General features: G+C 61.2%; 1 protein-coding gene across 4 annotated transcripts in view; it reads left to right on the top strand.

Moving 5' to 3' along the window:
* The first annotated feature begins 6,963 nt into the window (after positions 1–6,963).
* The window catches only part of LOC142015628 (prominin-1-A-like), a 39,389-nt gene continuing 33,781 nt past the window's right edge, over positions 6,964–12,571 (top strand). Inside the window, exon 1 of one of the 4 annotated variants that reach the window (XM_074999317.1) lies at positions 6,964–6,996. The gene's annotated coding sequence lies outside the window, so the exon portion shown is untranslated. Of the gene's footprint in view, positions 6,997–7,308; positions 7,389–10,658; positions 10,763–12,571 lie in introns of those variants that run through there. The other 3 variants (XM_074999316.1, XM_074999315.1, XM_074999314.1) reach the window with 3 other exon arrangements.

The raw sequence follows: 12,571 nt of genomic DNA, 5'->3' as shown, positions 1-12,571 counted from the left end.
AGCTTTCGTGGGAGAGACCCACTTCGTCAGACCACAGCCAGACCAGAACAGACTATGGTCTGAAGAAGTGGGTCTGTCCCATGAAAGCTCACCTAATAAACCATTTTGCTAGTCTTTAAAATGCTACTTGACTGCTTTTTGCTTTGATAGTGTATAGACTAGCACGGCTTCCTCTCTGTTACTATCCAAAGAGATCAGATTTCCACCATAGAGGGAAAGAGAGAAGATTAGAACTTGATTTTACAAAGGAAAGGCCTCAGCCATTTAGTCCCCAAAATACCAGATTCTCTAGAATGTTACACAAAGGTTGTGGTCTACCAAAGAGCAACATAAATGTACACTTGCAATGGGTTTGTTCTTGTTACTCACGCTGACTGCTGTAACCAATGGATGATGCGACCAGAAGCTGTAGAATTGTACTGTGTACTGAATGTTTGGAAAGAACCGTGTAACACGATGCCATTGATGTAAAAGCATGAATTGTACGTTGAAGGAGTTTGTAATTCTGAAATGTCACCATTGTTCCCTGTAACTAGTCCTGCAACCTCTCACACGAGGAGGAACATTCCAACCCTATTGTGTGGCATGGAAGGGGAAACTGAGGCACACAACCATTTCGGTGGTCTGGCTAAATGCCAAGGGTGGAAGCATTTGTACCTTCCCTTACTGGACTGTAACTGAATCCCAGACATGTGCTGGAGCAGCTGTATGGGCTGGTGGGCAGACAGGGCAGGGCCCAGACCAGAAGGGAACTGTTTGATCTGCTGGTGCTGCAGCAGCTGTATGGGCTCTGCCTGCCTGACTTGAGAACGTGGCTGATGGACCAGAGACCAAAGCAGGGAGCCCAGCCAGCCCGAGGGAACTAAAGGGACTTGCCCAGCTGCACCACACGAAAAGGGCCAAGACCAAGCTCCTGACTTGGATCCTCCCCTGGCAGGATTATGACATGGAGGTGGTGCACATCAAGGGGAGCACTGAGGGTGCAGCCGATGCCTGATCACGGGGGGAAGACCCCGAACTTCCCCAGGTCACTGGCTGAGTGATCCCGCTCAGTTCGGTCTGGAAGGGGGGAGAAATGTGATGGAGTGGGGGATATGTGTGTACAAAAGTGTGTACGTGTGTCTCACACAGGGTGGGGGGCTCCTGCTGAGGGTGACCTGGCAACCAGGTGACACCTCTGGGCTGCAGACAAAGGGGGAGGTGGAGCCTGAGGGGTTTGAATTGGAACTGGGAGTTGGAAGCAGTGAGTCTGGGCTGAGAGAGAGAGAGACAAAGGAGGGGGAAGGCCCCGGCTCCGGGGGCCCCTCGGGGGCTCCTCTCCCCGGCGTGGATGGGACTGGCTGTCTCTGCCTGCTGCACTGACTCCTCTGTACAACGCTGTGTCCTGTCACCTCACAAACCCGCTGTTCTCCTGCCAGTGAGTCACTCCTGCCTGCGGACGGGGTGCAGAGCCTGGAGGACCCCAAACCCCATCACATACAGCTGACCTGGAGTGGCCATGCGGCTTGGGGGCTGGGGGCAGCTGGCTCACGGGTCCTGAGTCAGGGTGGGGTTGGGGGAGGGCGAAAAAGGTGGTGTTGGGGAGGGCAGGTTGGGAAACTCAGGGCCGCTTACAGGGCGTGCTGGTCCGTCCGCCCCGCGTCTTAGTCACGGCGCTGGGTCCCTAGCAGTGACTCCCCCGTCAAAGGTTGGCGTTACTGATGCAGTCCCAGGTGTGCTGATGGCCGGAAATGCCGTCACCGTGGCAGGCCTGAGCGGGATCTAAATGGCCGTCATACGTTACAGATTTATTTACACATTCAATAAGCAAATGAGGAAGTGATTTGCCGCTGCCTGGGCTGCACCCCTCCGCCTGGCCCGGCCCCAGATACAACGCAGCTCTCCCCAGCCCAAGCTTTGCTGTGGGGCTGGCTGGTGCCCCTCACCCAGCTGTTCAGGAGCTGCTGTTTGGCTGTGGGAACCCGGTCACTCCAAGGGACACGGCCCCCCTGCCATTGCGCCCCCATCTGTCGGGGCCAAGCCATGCGACACCTGCCGCAAGGCACCGCACCCGGCACTGCACACGCCTGCCCCTGAGCAGGGCAGATGGGTTCCTGGTGGACTTAAAAGAACGATCTGGGGTATTTCATAGGGTGTGAGGCAAAACGCCCTGTTTTTTGGTAAATCGTAGCTCAGTCACTGCTTTATCACATGCGTACGGCGTATGACAGCCACGCGCACACGCACACGCACACGCACACACACTCTCCCTGACGTCACTGATCGGCCGAGTGTGACGGGGGAGGGCTGGAGCCGGGCTTCTGCTGGTCCGGATCAGTGCGCTGATGCTGCTGAGACAAGACCCGGGGACTCCCTCCAGGACACCCTGGATTGATAGTGGCCCCTCTCTCGGGCAAACCTACACTGGTTACACCCCCTTCCCCGCCCCGCTGCCTATGCAAAATCCCAGCTGTGGCAGCCGGTCAATCCCGGTGCCTTCCGGCCGCTGCCGCGTTCCTCTCCAAAGAGGCCTTTGGCTCTGCTTTCCAAAGCAGGCGCTCGCTGCTGGCTCCCAAGCCCGTGGCTGTGTCTGTCCAGTCTTCTGGTAAGGAGCCCACTTCCCAGGGCGCATTGTCCTGGGCTCCGGCATCCAGCCCAGCCCAGCCATTGCACCTGGGGCTGCAGGCGCTGCCCTTTCAGGCCTTGGCCGTCCACACCCCAGTCACTTCCAGGGCCACGGGGTGGGGGTGATGATTCAGACCGAGAGGGATCTGCAGTCAGGAGGGGGCAGCCAGCCAGCAGAGAGCACCAGCGAGCGTTGGGTGTGGTTGTTCTCGGCAGTGCTGGGCGGCTGGCTGGGCCGGTGAGGCAGGAGAGAGTGGGACGCAGGCCTCCTGGGCCGACCAGCTTCCGAACCGATTGTCTCAGCTGCCCAGAGGGGAAGGGTCGGCAAGAAGGGAATTACAGGATACATGAGCCAATAAAGCCGACCTGCGCTTTGGGACCCAGCGGGCGGGAGGCAAGAGCTCAGGGTAGGCCAGAGCACTCAGCCACTGACACAGGGCCAGAACGGTGCACTGACTCCTCAAGTCTGGGTGTGAGACGTCACCCCAGGGCTACGCAGCAGCCTGTAGCTGGCTGGTAAATCTTCTCCACTGATGATCCTCATTGGCACCCATGATCCAGCGTGACCAGGCGCCACGCACGTTATGGAAGACCTCACGCGTCTCGGCCGGGAGCGGAAGGAACCTCCGAGTGGTCCCATGGGTGAGCGGCAGGAGACGATACCAGAGAGGAGCTGCTGGCTGTGGGACTGGTGGGAGGCTGAAGGCCTGGGGAAGACCGGACCCGTTCCGGGGGGCGGTGCAGACGGGACGGCTGGCACCTCATGGGCAGAGGAGCGACTAGCAGGCGGTGCAGGGAGGGTGTGAAACGGCCAAGCCCAGGGGAGGGCTCTAAGGAGGCAAATGCAGCTCAGACTCGAGGGGCGTCATTGGGGAATTGAATGGCCCGAGGCGCAGACGTTCTCCAGCTGCCTGTTCCCCCGTGGCGGGAGCCTGGCTCCCCGGTACGAGCCCGTCCTTTCTGTGCCTGCAGCTCGCCCTAAGGGGCGGGGTCTTTCCCTTGCGCTGTTGGTGTCCCACCGGGTTACAGCTGCCTGGGAGAGCCAGGGGTGCGCAGTGGGGGGGGGCGCTCTGCCTGTGTTACAGTATCCCTCACGTGGCGCCCCAGGGTCCTGAGTGCCCAGCCCCGGCCTTCGAGGCTGAGCTACAACTTCAGCGGCTGTGGGGCGGGATAGCTCGGTGATTTGAGCATGGGCCCCCTAAGCCCAGGGTTGTGAGCTCAGCCCTCGAGGGGGCCAGCCAGGGATGGGGGAAGGGATTTAAAAGAAAAATCTGTGAGGACGGCGCTGGGCCGTGCAGCGAGTGCAGCAGACCGGACTCGATGACCACTGGAGGGCCCTTCCCGCTCTACGAGTTGCTGTGAGCGGGTGGTTGGTGGCCAGGGGAGGGCAGGGCTCAGGTAGCCAGCAATAAGCCTGCGCTGGTCCAGCCCTCGGGAGTTCTAAGGCTAGTGCCCTCCTGCGGGGGCATGGTGCTGGGGGCGGCGTGAGTTCAGTCCTCTGCAGAGCAGCTAGAATAATCCCTGGAGCCTTGATGTCCTCATAGCCTGAGCCTGCAGCAGGCGTTGGGCTAACTTGGTCTTAAACCCTCCAGGGCTGGACTGCCACAGGCATTAGGGTTACAGAGCTTGTCCCATGTCCTGTCTGCTCACCATCCTCATTAACCGGGGCACAAGGACTGGGGCACCCAGGCCCCACCTTGCCCCTTCCCTCAAGTCAGCTCCCTGACAGCAGCAGGAGCTGGAGTGACCTGGCAATCTGCTCTGCTCTGTCCCACCACCCCCTCCCATTCCACTTCTCCCTGGCAGCGTCAGCAGAGCGCCCTGGGGTGAAATCAGGCCCTCATTTTAATGGACAAGCGATTTACCACTGGACCAAGTGTGATGGGTTCAGGGGTCCCCGTGCACTGCACCCCGTCCACAGGCATGAGTGACTCTCACTCAGCAGGTAAAACAGGAAGTTTATTAGGTGACAGAGGCCCAGTTTCTCACAGAAGCATCAGTACAGCAGCCAGAGACAGTCCTTCCAACCCGTCCTGGGGAGAGGCGCCCGAGGGGTGCCCCTCTGGGGTGTAGCTTTTGGCTGGCTGCCTTCCAGCTCCCTCTCCCCTCCAGCTTCTAACTGCCGCCTCAGAATCAACTCCAGTTCGGCTCCTCCCTCCTCTTTGTTCAGGGCAGAGGTGTTACCTGCCAGCCTAGGTTCTAGCCCCAGGGTCATCCTTAGCCACTGGGAGCTGCTCTGCTTGTCTCACACATCCAGCCTGAGTCTCACATGCACTCCCCAACTCCATCACACCTGGTAAATGCAGCTGTTGGTCTTCTGCAAGACCCAGTCCCCTTCCTGCCTCTTGGCTTGTGGTGTGGTAGCTGCTCCCCAGGCAACTGCTGTGCCTGGCTTTCACATCGGCTTTCCCCTTCGCTGGGTCCCACCCCCCCTTGTCACTCCACCCCTGCCCTGATGTGCCTGGTTTGCTGCTGGTGTGGAGTGAAGTGGACGTGGTAGGACAGCAGCAGCTGCAAGTGCGGGTTCAGCTGGGAGCACTGCTCCAGGCCTGATCTGTTTGCTGAATTGAAAACTGGGAAGGTGCCTGGCTTTATCCGTATGGACGTTTGTTAGGGTGGGCCAGGCCCAGCCAGGGCCGGCTGGTGCCCTAGGGGCTGGACCCTGCCTCCAGCGGGAGAGCTTGCACCCTGCAGAGACGAGGCTGGGGAGAGAGGTGGTTTAGCAGCAGGTAGAGGGGCTGGGGCTGGAGTGTGTTAGCAGAAGCATCTCTCTGGAAAGCCCAAGGTGAGGGTAGCAGCCACAACCAATTCCTTCTGGGCTTCAGCTGCACTCAGAGCCAACTCTGGAATCTGAGCACCATTTTGAGCCACCCTCGGCTCAGGCAGAGAACGAGCTTCCCCAGAAGTAGAAGCACCTTCCCTGCACCACAGACCAGCCTCCTTATCAGGGATGCCACTGCCAATCCCAGAGCCATTCCCTCTGTTCCAGCGCCCATGGCTGGATTCAGAGTCACACCTGGAATGCTCTTCCATGGTTCCCTCTCCAGCCACCCCAGGCTGGGGAATCTTCCTCAGACAATGGACTAGTTCCCTCATTGGCACCTTTTCCAAACGCAGGCTCTGCTCTCTCCCCAGCCTGCCGCTGCTGTTCAACACAGACAGACAATGGGAGACACTCTCTCCTTTGTCCCAGCCCCCCTGGCTGGTCACACACGCCCAGAAGGCGAAGCAGCTTCCCTCACAGACAACTTGCCATTCCCAGTGGACAAGCTGCTTTCCCATACAGGCACACAGGCACCTTCCTCGGCCCAGGCCTGGAAACTCTTCCCAGGCCTGCCCTGGCTGCTAGTAGACAATGGGTTGGAATCTTTCCTTCCCTCTTTGAGCTGTGGCAGGCCACTGGGTTCAGAGCTCCAGGCAGTCCAGGGTTCCCTGCCCCGATCCGGACTCAGCCCTGCAGGAGTTCTTTAACCCTGAGCCCTGCCATTGCACATCCACGCTGCCTTGTCCAGCTCCTTTAATCTCAGGTCAGTTTCCAGTTGCTGCGGCTTCACAGCGGAGTTGCTGAGCGTGGTTGCAGGCTCACAGGCTGATGCTCTCTGCACCCCACGATTCCTGGAAGAATCCCTTCAGTGTGCCAGGCTCCTTGTGAGTCACTCGTTCCTGGGGGTTGGGCCCTTGGCCCCTCTGCCTTCTGGGTCCGATTCCAATGGACTCCCAGGAGTAACCCCACCTTGGGTGTGACACCTCCCTCTTGAGGGCCATGACCGCACTCTCTTGGGTTCAGCCACCGGCTCCTCTGCCTCGGGGAACTGCACCTCACTGCCCGTCAGCACACCTGGGTCTCGCTGGCCCCCTTCGTCCTTCTGCACCCCAGTCGCTTACTGCTGAATGCGCTGTCCTCAGGGTGCAGCACAGCCCACCCTTACACCAGTGTGATGGGGCCTGTTAGGCTGCAACCCCAGGCTCTGCACCCATCCGCAGGCAGGAGTGACTCACTCAGCAGGAGAACGGCGGGTTTATTAGCTGACAGGATACAGCATTGTACAGAGGAGTCAGTGCAGCCGGCAGAGACAGCCAGTCCAACCCATGCTGGGGAGAGGAGGCCCCGAGGGGCCCCGGGAGCCGGGGCCTGGCCCCCTCCTTGGTCTTGCTCTCTCTCAGCCCAGACTCACTGCTTCCAACTTCCAGTTCCAATTCAAACCCCTCAGGCTCCACCTGCCCCTTTGTCTGCAGCCCAGAGGTGGGACCTGGTTGCCAGGTTACCCCCAGTAGGAGCCCCCCACCCTGTGTGAGACACACACAAAAGTATCATGTGATAGAGTTGTGTGTGTGTGTGTGTGTGAGAGTCAGGCTGGATGTGTGTTTGACAGGCTGAGCAGCTCACAGCAGGTAAGAATGACACCCCCACGGGGCTCTAACCTAGGCTGGCAGGTAACACCTCTGCCCTGAACACAGAGCAGGGAGGAGCTGAGCAGGGTTTGAATCAGAGGCAGCAGTTAGAAGCTGGGGGAGAGGGAGCTCGAAGGCAGCCAGCCTGGCGAGGGGAAAGCTACACCCCAGAGGGGCACCCCTCCGGCTCCCCTCCCCAGGACGGGTTGGAATGACTGTCTCTGCCGGCTGCACTGACACCTCTGTCGCCTCATAAACTTCCCGTTCTACCTGCTGAGTGAGAGTCCCTCCTGCCCATGAGGGGGGGCAGCGCCTGGGGACTCCTGAACCCCATCACACACCCACTACATCACACCGTGGAAGAGCGCACACGCAGGTCACCTACGGCTAAGGTCAGCAGGTGTCATCGCTGTTCCCCGGGGACACGGCAGGGTTAATTAACACAAAGGGGTTCTTGTTCTAGGGACCCGGGTGTGGCGGCAGCATGCACCAGGTACCCATCATGTGGGCGCCACACCGGTGCTCTGCCGGAGGCTGGCCGACTAGGCAGGGGAAGTCCAGCCGGCCACGGACTTTGGGAGGGTGAGACGCGAGGAAGTGGCGCGAATCTTCCAGCCAGAGCTGGAGTTCCTCAGCTCCTGCTGATGTCCCTGGGGCCGTACTGCTGTTGTGCGAAACGCTCAACACAATGCCTAGCTCACCTCGTGAGACAGCTGCAACAGGCGCTGCGAAGCTGTTTTCCCTGCGCTGACTGGACTGGCTGCCCAGCCAAAGTCCTCTTTGTTTGGAACTGCTGGGCTTGCTACAGCGATGTTAAAGATTAACCGTGCCAGGCTGGAGCAGCTCCCTGCTCGCTGCAGGGTTGGGGTTTGCTCTAGCCCCACAGGCCACCACAGGTGGGGGTGTGCCAGCCAGGCTGGATTAGCCCATCCGTGGTGGCTCAGAGAGGGTGGGATGGTTGCGGGGCCTGAGGCAGCCCCGGTCACAGACAGCCCAGCTGGAGTACCCCCGACCACGGTGTGCCTGAGGCTGCTGCAGCTGGGAGCTGCTTCTGCTGTGCTGAACCATGGCAGGGATGCTCCAGCCAGGCCAGAGCAGCCCCCCATCTCCAGCGCATTGCAGCTGCAAACCCCTGACCTCTGTAATCAGTTAAGGGGTTAAACACAGCATTTAACGAGTTAGCCAATTCAAGGGGATATTACAGCCCTCGTTTGCTACCAACTGGCCAACTAGTTACATGCACAGCGCCTGCTTCCTAAGAATGGAGCCACAAAATAAAGTGTGGGGGGAAGAGGAGAGCTGAGCTGAGATGAGGTTACTATAAGGTGGGTGCATAACCGTACCCAGAGTGCAGCTCTTAATGGTTCTCAGTCCTGCTGGAAAAGTATAACAAGTGGGGTTCCACAGGGGTCTGTGTTAGGACCACTTCTGTTCAATGTCTTCATCAACGATTTAGATATTGGCATAGAAAGTACGCTTATTAAGTTTGCAGATGATACCAAGCTGGGAGGGGTTGCAACTGCTTTGGAGGACAGGGTCATAATTCAAAATGATCTGGACAAATTGGAGAAATGGGCTGAGGTAAACAGGATGAAGTTTAATAAGGACAAATGCAAAGTGCTCCACTTGGGAAGGAACAATCAGTGTCACACATACAGAATGGGGAGAGACTGCCTAGGAACGACTACAGCAGAAAGGGATCTAGGGATTATAATGGACCACAAGCTAAATATGAGTCAACAGTGTGACGCTGTTGCAAAAAAAGCAACCATGATTCTGGGAGGCATTAACAGGTGTGTTGTGAACAAGACATGAGAAGTCATTCTCCCGCTCTACTCTGCGCTGGTTAGGCCTCAGCTGGAGTATTGTGTCCAGTTCTGGGCACCACATTTCGAGAAAGATATGGAGAAATTAGAGAGGGTTCAGAAAACAGCGACAAGAATAATCAAAGGTCTAGAGAATGTGACCTACGAAGAAAGGCTGAAAGAATTGGGCTTGTTTAGTTTGGAAAGGAGAAGATTGAAGGGGGACATGATAGCGGTTTTCAGGTATCTAAAAGGGAGTCATAAGGAGGAGGGAGAAAACTTGTTCTTCTTGGCCTCTGAGGATAGAACAAGAGGCAATGGGCTTAAACTGCAGCAAGGGAGGTTTAAGCTGGACTTTAGGAAAAAGTTCCTAACTGTCAGGGTGGTCAAAGAGTGGAATAAATTGCCAAGGGAGGTTGTGGAATCTCCATCACTGGAGATATTTAAGAACAGGTTAGATAGATGTCTGTCAGGGATGGTTTAGGCAGTACTTGGTCCCGCCACTGGGGCAGGGGGCTGGACTCTGTGGCCTCTCGAGGGCCCTTCCAGTCCTGGCGTTGTATGATTCTGTGACCACGTCCCTGCTCAGTGTGCACAGCTGCACAGAATGAAGGTGGTACTCACTCCAGCTCCTCTGGGCCAGGCTGCTGCCGCTGGTGGGACGCACCACTGGGGTGACCCCAGATTTATTTGGTCACATGCAGCCAGGCCAGACCCAGCTCCCCACTGGACTGTGTCATCCAAGTCAGTCAAAGGCTCCATCACGCCCTGTGAACTTTCCAGCAAATCCCCGTCAGGCGGCTGCCTTGTCCAACAGCATCAGCCTTTGACCAAGCAGCCTGGAATGACGGGCCCAAGGCAGCGTGGTGGGGAGGGGGCTGGGGAAGAAGAGGAGCCGAGAAGCCCCCGCTCTGTCCCTGGGGCTGGGCCCACAGCTGCACCCAGCAGGGCACACGTCCCCCGCCGGGCGCTCAGTGTGCGGAACACAACTGCTGAGCCTCCCTGCGTCACCAGGTCCCGAGCCAGAGCTGGGTGGGAGGGGCAGGGGCTGAGCAAGACAGTGGGGAGCAGGGTGTGTGGGGGGAAGGCAGGTGGGGGCAGGGTGTGAGAAACAAGGTCTGGGCGGGTGGGTCCCGGTCTCTGTCTCTGCAGGTGGGACAATTGGGGGCGGGTACTGTCCCTGTCTCTGTGGGGGCGGGGCAGGCAGGGGGGCAGGTTTCTCTAGGGGCAGGTCTCTGGGGGAGGATCCCAGGCTCTGCAGAGGGGGGCAGGTGGGGGGCGGGGCAGGTCTCTGGGGGGGCGGGTCCCAGGCTCTATCTCTTCAGGGGGCGTCATGTGGGGGCGGGGGCAGCTGTCTGGGGGGGCAGCAGGGGACGGGTCCTGGGCTCTGTCTCTGTGGGGGTCAGGTCGCTGGGGGGGGCAGGTCCCTGGCTCTGTCTCTGGGGGGCAGGCGGGGGGCAGGTCCTGGGCTCTGTCGCTGGGGGGCAGGTTGCTGGGGGGGCAGGTCCTAAGCTCTGTCTCTGGGGGGGCAGGTCGCTGGGGGGGGGCGGTTCCCGGGGTCTGTCTCTGGGTGGCAGGAAGGGGGCGGGTCCCGGGCTCTGTCTGGGGGGCAGGCGGGGGGCGGGTCCTGGGCTCTGTCTCTGGGGGGCAGGCGGGGGGCGGGTCCCGGGCGCTGTCTCTGGGGGGCAGGTCGCTGGGGGGGCGGGTCCCGGTCTCTGTCTCTAGGGGGCGGGTCGCTGGGGGGGGCGGGTCCCGGGCTCTGTTTCGGGGGCAGGCGGGGGGCGGGTCCCGGTCTCTGTCTCTGGGGGGCAGGTCGCTGGGGGGGCGGGTCCCGGGCTCTCTCCGTGTCCCTGCGCCCGCCCGGTGCTCTCCGGCGGGAAGAGCTGAACTTTGCGCTCCGGCGGCCGGGGCGGAGCAGCGCTAAGACCGGCCCGCGCCTCCCCGGCCCGCAGCCTGCCGGGGTAAGTGCCCTCCGCACAGCCAGCCGCGCGGGGCCTGAGGCAGAGCGGGGTCGGAAGGGACCAGCCACGGGACCCCACTGCCCCGCCAGGGAACCCAGGCGTCCTGGCTCCCAGCCCTTCCCCCCAGAGAACCCAGGAGTCCTGGCTCCCCCCCCACAGCCAGCCACTAGACCCCCCTCGCCAGAGAACCCAGGAGTCCTGGCTCCCCCCCCACAGCCAGCCACTAGACCCCCCTCGCCAGAGAACCCAGGAGTCCTGGCTCCCCCCCCACAGCCAGCCACTAGACCCCCCTCGCCAGAGAACCCAGGAGTCCTGGCTCCCCCCCCACAGCCAGCCACTAGACCCCACTCGCCAGAGAACCCAGGCGTCCTGGCTCCCAGCCCTTCCCCCCAGAGAACCCAGGCGTCCTGGCTCCCAGCCCTTCCACCCAGAGAACCCAGGAGTCCTGGCTCCCCTCCGCCACCAGCCACTAGACCCCCCTCGCCAGAGAACTCAGGCGTCCTGGCTCCCCCCAGCCACTAGACACCCCCCTCCAGAGAACTCAGGCGTCCAGGCTCCCCTCTGCCACCAGCCACTAGACCCCCCTCGCCAGAGAACCCAGGAGTCCTGGCTCCCAGCCGCTCCCCTCCAGAGAACCCAGGCATCCAGGCTCCCCTCCGCCACCAGCCACTAGACCCCCCTCGCCAGAGAACCCAGGAGTCCTGGCTTCCCCCCCCACAGCCAGCCACTAGACCCCCCCTCGCCAGAGAACCCAGGAGTCCTGGCTCCCCCCCCACAGCCAGCCACTAGACCCCCCTCGCCAGAGAACCCAGGAGTCCTGGCTCCCCCCCCACAGCCAGCCACTAGACCCCCCTCGCCAGAGAACCCAGGAGTCCTGGCTTCCCCCCCACAGCCAGCCACTAGACCCCCCTCGCCAGAGAACCCAGGCGTCCTGGCTCCCAGCCCTTCCCCCCAGAGAACCCAGGCGTCCTGGCTCCCAGCCCTTCCACCCAGAGAACCCAGGAGTCCTGGCTCCCCTCCGCCACCAGCCACTAGACCCCCCTCGCCAGAGAACTCAGGCATCCTGGCTCCCCCCAGCCACTAGACACCCCCCTCCAGAGAACTCAGGCGTCCAGGCTCCCCTCTGCCACCAGCCACTAGACCCCCCTCGCCAGAGAACCCAGGAGTCCTGGCTCCCAGCCGCTCCCCTCCAGAGAACCCAGGCATCCAGGCTCCCCTCCGCCACCAGCCACTAGACCCCCCTCGCCAGAGAACCCAGGAGTCCTGGCTTCCCCCCCCACAGCCAGCCACTAGACCCCCCCTCGCCAGAGAACCCAGGAGTCCTGGCTCCCCCCCCACAGCCAGCCACTAGACCCCCCTCGCCAGAGAACCCAGGAGTCCTGGCTCCCCCCCCACAGCCAGCCACTAGACCCCCCTCGCCAGAGAACCCAGGAGTCCTGGCTCCCCCCCCACAGCCAGCCACTAGACCCCCCTCGCCAGAGAACCCAGGCGTCCTGGCTCCCAGCCCTTTCCCCCAGAGAACCCAGGAGTCCTGGCTCCCCCCCCACAGCCAGCCACTAGACCCCCCTCGCCAGAGAACCCAGGAGTCCTGGCTCCCCCCCCACAGCCAGCCACTAGACCCCCCTCGCCAGAGAACCCAGGAGTCCTGGCTCCCCCCCCACAGCCAGCCACTAGACCCCCCTCGCCAGAGAACCCAGGAGTCCTGGCTCCCCCCCCACAGCCAGCCACTAGACCCCACTCGCCAGAGAACCCAGGCGTCCTGGCTCCCAGCCCTTCCCCCCAGAGAACCCAGGCGTCCTGGCTCCCAGC

Source organism: Carettochelys insculpta, chromosome 7, assembly GCF_033958435.1.
Source record: "Carettochelys insculpta isolate YL-2023 chromosome 7, ASM3395843v1, whole genome shotgun sequence".
Taxonomy (NCBI): domain Eukaryota; kingdom Metazoa; phylum Chordata; order Testudines; family Carettochelyidae; genus Carettochelys; species Carettochelys insculpta.
This window is presented reverse-complemented; position numbering and strand designations above follow the sequence as displayed.